The sequence below is a fragment of the Papaver somniferum genome, chromosome 10, assembly GCF_003573695.1.
Source record: "Papaver somniferum cultivar HN1 chromosome 10, ASM357369v1, whole genome shotgun sequence".
NCBI classification, from domain to species: Eukaryota; Viridiplantae; Streptophyta; class Magnoliopsida; order Ranunculales; family Papaveraceae; genus Papaver; species Papaver somniferum.
The window spans coordinates 114,268,184-114,273,624 of NC_039367.1; the positions used below are offsets into that span (position 1 = coordinate 114,268,184).

General features: G+C 35.6%; 1 long non-coding RNA gene across 1 annotated transcript; it reads left to right on the forward strand.

Annotated features, from left to right (window-relative positions):
• Positions 1 to 2,418: 2,418 nt before the first annotated feature.
• On the forward strand, positions 2,419 to 5,200 carry LOC113319633. The gene is made up of 2 exons (XR_003345703.1): positions 2,419 to 3,831; positions 5,063 to 5,200. It is a non-coding gene; the product is annotated as an uncharacterized LOC113319633 (long non-coding RNA).
• Positions 5,201 to 5,441: the final 241 nt, after the last annotated feature.

The window sequence follows — 5,441 nt, forward strand, 5'->3', positions numbered from 1 at the left end:
AGAAAAATGATCCACTTCCGATTTGATTATGCTAAACCTATTACGAACACTTTTTATTATGCGTTCGTGTCGATTCCCACTACAAGCTTCTACAAATTTGTTAAAAAGGGTTTTGTATAACTCATTCATATCTTTAGAATCACTTCCATCTAGAACACAGTAAATATTAGCAATGTGAAAATCTTCCAAAGTACTAAATCTCGCTATGTGTTTTCTTTTTTCCTTTTGAGGTTGCGACATTATGATGAAATGAGATGAGCAAAAGAAAATTAAAAAAACTCTTAAAGAAGATAATTTGAGAGATTTAAGTGAAAAAAACTATTTTTAAGAAGAGGAGTTGGAGTGATTTGAATAGAAAGTTAGAGTTGTATTTATAGAGGATTTTTGAGAAGTTTTGAAAATATGACCATTGCGATCCGACGGTGGAAAGGATAGAGCCCTTATGAATGACGGATGGTTAAGATGGGGTGTGAGAGAGGTGTAAAGGAAAAAAGGTCAAACAAATAAATTTACGGATACGGAAACTCAGTTACCGTCAAATATGCTACGGAAACTCAGTTTCCGTATCAACTGCCATACAGATACTAAGTTTTCGTAAAGAAGAAATATTGACGGATACTCAACATTTCCCTTCCCTACTACTCGGATCAGATGTGATCTACCTAGTATGAAAGGGAAGGGATTTCCCTACTTTTGTAGGGATACGGGAAACCATAGTGGTTGCCAATTTGGATTTTTCCCTACAAATGAGGGATAGGGAAAGGAAATAAGGCACCATAGTGCTTGGCCTAATGGTTTTAGAAAAACCTAGGTTAAAGGAGAATCGACTCTAGTCGCAACTAGTATCACACAGGAGGTATATGGATTAGGTTTCCCAGTTGCTAGAGTTCTCCCTTATATAGTCTTCAAATCAGGTTTGCAATCAATCTAACCTTGGGAAAAATCATTCAATATTCACCGTTAGATGAAACCTGATTAGACTCAAGCTAATATATTTCAACCGTTAGATCGAACTTATATTGTTACACACAAATGAAAAGTGACTTCATTTAGATATGGGTAACCATACCTAGACGTGCACACCTTATTGGCTCAACAATAATTAACCGAAGTTAGCCATATGAACACTTTCATATCAACCTTGTTCATCTTAACCACAACTAGTTCAAATGACTCAAAATGAAACTAGTTCTAGAGTTGTTCAATTGTTTATATTCTCATAGAAGTATACAGGACACAATTGAAGCAAAATCGATTTTGATTCACTCGACTCAACTCATGAACATTATAGCCACGGTTTGCAAAAGATTGCATTCCTTAATTTATAAATGTATTAGTTCATGAAAAAACCGATTTTAGAACATAAACTACTCGAGTATGCAAACGGGTACGCATACCTAAGTGGTCGGACTTGGTTTGGGTTCGCCAGTATGCGAACGGGTACGCATACCACCAAACTCAGTTGAATTCCCGGACTTGAACTTATGCCGGTACGCATACGGGTATGCATACTAAGTTCTCGGACTTTCAACTAACCAAACAGTACGCATACGGGTATGTATACTATGGTTCCAGGACTTGGAATAACTTGCAACAATTAGCATATAAGTACGCATACTGTTCTATATCCAATCATGGTTAATTGTTCTAAACTCCCATTTCAATCATTGAGACATTCTTAGAAGACGGAAATAAATGTCTCACACAAAATATTAGCTTCAAATTAATTTCAAGTGATCGATAGATCAATACGAAACATTCTGAGTCTACATCAAATGACTGTCTCACACAAATCATGTAAGATGTTACCATGCGATTTTCACATGATCATCTTTTGACTTTCGTCATGAATAAAAGATGAACTTGGTTAAAGCGAAAGCTTACCAACTCATATTTTGAGAAATATGTAAGCGAGTTAAACTCAGCTCAAAATATCAAATGTGTATAATTGAAGTCTATATAGCTATACGACTTTTGTCTCAAATAGGAGATAGAGTAGAAATAGACTTTTGAGTGATAGATGAGTTCAAGTCTCCACATACCTTTTGTTGATGAAGTTCCACAAGATCCCCTTAGTAGTTCTGTAAAGACCCTCGAGCTCGTCAACGCTATTAGACCAGTCAAGAGACGTTTTAGACGATAATAACTCGATTAGTGTAACTCGAACTTTAATTAATAGAAATTAATCTAGCAACGATTTAGATACGAAAATAGTACCTCTGGATAGATCTCGAAAAGTTACGCAGAATGGACTACTCGAACGTGTCAATCAGACATCGGACGAAGAAGATATCAGCATATGAGTTTGAAGGGCAAAATAGTCTTTTTGCATAAATCGCCTGGCTGACCTTATCATTTTCTTGGGTGCCTTAATCATTTATGGTCGGCCTTATCCTCAAATGGATCTAAGAGAAATAGAATAATCATTCTCTTATTCTTCTTCTCTTTCTTCTGTTCTTCTTTTCTTCTTCTGCTCTTCTCTGCAGCGATTCTGCAACGATTTTGAGAAAACAAATCGGTGTTCTGAGATCGAAGATACTAAGGAAAGATCAAATATTATCTTTTAGTGGTGATATTGATTGGTGGGAGTGTTTTAAGTTCAGCAGAAAGGGGGGTTTCAGAGAATCAGAACTAGGGTTTGTAGATTTATCATTAAGTTTAGATGGAATTGATAAGTTAATTAAGTTGTTTATTGATGAAGGAAAAGGGGTTATTGTTTAATTGATGAGGTGAAGCGATTTTGTTGAAGAGTCAGGAAGTTAGGGTTTCTGTGAATAAGGTTTCGGTCTGGTGATGATTAAGATGAAATTAAAAGATGAGTTTTAAGCAGATGCTCTGAAGAAGATGATTTATCAAGTGATTCTCAATATGCAGTGAAGAATCAATAAGTTCGGGTTTCTCTGAGGAGTGATGATGATGAAGATTAAGAGTCTGAGATTAAGAGAAGAAGAATAGAATCAAGAACAGTTGATGGTGGTGGTGATGATTCAGGTTTTGATTCAAATTCAGAATAAAAGGTAAATTAAATTTAGGGTTCTTCTACTTTGAATCCGTTTAAGTATAATTGGGCATGAAGTGATGAATTTTATATGGATTTGTTAAATTGGAGTTGAATTGATTATATGGAGTTTAAATTTGGTTTAATTATGAAATTAAGAGTTACAATTGGGGTTTGTTGTTAAATTGAGATACATGAAGAAGAGTTAAAGTTTGTTGGTAGTTTAAGTTAAGAATAGGATGTAGATGAATTGAGCAATCACAGATGTAAAAGAGGGATTAAATGGTGATACATATGAAGATTGTTGTGAATTGATGGAATTGTTTGTGTTGTATTCACTGGTGAAGGGCAAGCTGATGTTGCAGTGTAGGTCTCAGAAGATAATAGCAATAAAGTAGAGCTGAAATAGCGGTGGTGTTAGAATTCTGAGGTTGTGTCTCAAATAAAGATGTTGTGTCTCAGATAAAGATGTTGTGTGTTAGTTGGATGTTATAATTGGACTTGGTGGTGGTGATTTCCTGGAACTAGAATTCCATGTGATGAGGCTGGTGTGAGAATGCTGCGCAGGTTGTGTTGATGATGATATATGGAACTGTTAGTGTTTGAATTGCAGTTAAGGGCGAACCTGATGGCAAGGATGTGATGGTATTAAGATTGAGGTTCAATAGGTATTTAGATGAAGTTGGAGTTCTGTTGATGTTGATTGAATTTCAGATTAGTGGTGGTGTTATTGTTGTTGGAACTTCAGTATGCTTGTGAGATGTTTGAGCTAAAGTTGGTTGTAATGCTGTTATAGCAGTGGCCTTAATGAAAGCCCGTAACTGCAGATCTAGGTAAGTCTAATTAATGTTGTAGTATTGAATTGTTGAATTCTATTTGAATAAATGAAATGTTTAGTAGTTATATAACTTTTGTTCTTAAGTATTAGGCCTGTTAGTCATCCTAGTTAGATTATCTGACTGATTATGTTCTTACATGACTCAGACCATATGACTGAGTTGAATTAGTTTAACTCAGTTGACCCGACTTAACTCAGTGGACCATTTTGACATGAACTTGACTCTGTTGACTTAGACGTTGCATGTTAGTTGACTCCCCCTGACCAGACGTTGACCGTTAGAGACTGTTAATTGATTCAGATGGATTGGACCTTGGGTTAATGGGCTGGTCTAGTGGACTTGGGCTTAAGACTAGTTATCCTATGTTGATGATTTGGACCCCTTATGGTCCGAGTTAGCTTTTAGTTCCTCCAACAGTTGTAAACATTCTTATGACTTAGCTAATGGACTATGGAACCAACCTAATTGGATTAGTAAACTCTTAGTTATGTTAAAGGTAGAGAATGAGATACCATAATGGGCTTAGTACCATTAAATAGTTCACTTAGCTTATAACCATAACTTTTATGAGTGTGAGCCTTTTGGCTATATTCTTAGAGTTCTTGTGTGATTAACAATTAGTCTTTATTAACAACGATCGATTCAAAAAATGAACCAGCGGATCGTGGATTCGAGGTAGGTGTGGCTTGTCATCAAAAGAGGTGGGAATACTTTTAACTCTTATGAAACCATTGTTTTCTCTTTTACAAAAGTTTATGTTTAACAAACTCATGCATTGTCCTTTCGTGCATTCCATGCATTGTTTAGTTTGCATTACGATTGTTCTGCTGATTCTTTGAATCTTTCCACGATTTGGAAATGACTTGTAATGTTTGTTGCCATTATGAATTGTTATGGGAAATAATAATTTCCACTTGTGGTATATAGGATACGCTCCTTCACATTTATACCTATTTACTTTCAGCTTTTATGCATATTAGGTGTGGAACAACCCGGCATCAATATATTATTAGGTGCGGAACAACCCGACATCATTATTATACATTGTTTGACGAAGGAGTTTGTCCATATACATGTTTGTGTATTTCCAGTGACTTAGTCACTTTGATGTTCGGGAAAACATGTATTGTTTTCCAAATCGTGCTCATGATTTCTTTAAAGTTAAATGTTATTCCTACTGGGCACCCCTTCTAGGGATGATGTACTCACCCATTCCCACTTTCAGTTTCAGAGACAGATCAGAGTTGCGCAGCGAAAGCTTCAAGGGTCGAGTTCGCTAGTTGTTTAACTTCAGCTATGATTATTATGTTGTATATTATATTTGTAAACCAAATGACTATTGTATATGTATCATTTGAGAGAAGTCTTGTGTATATATATTTATGAGCGGGGCTAGTTTTTGGGTTAAGTTTTGTAGAAGATTTATTAATTGAATGTAAGTAAATGATTAGATTCTTAGTGCCTCTTTATTTAGTTAGTCTCTTTGATTAGATAGCTACTAACTTAGGGGGCGCTACAAGTTCTTCGTCTTCAATCGATGAACGCCGTGAAGTCTAAAGCTCAACTACACTTTTTATCCTAATCTGAGACTTAGCTATAAGTAG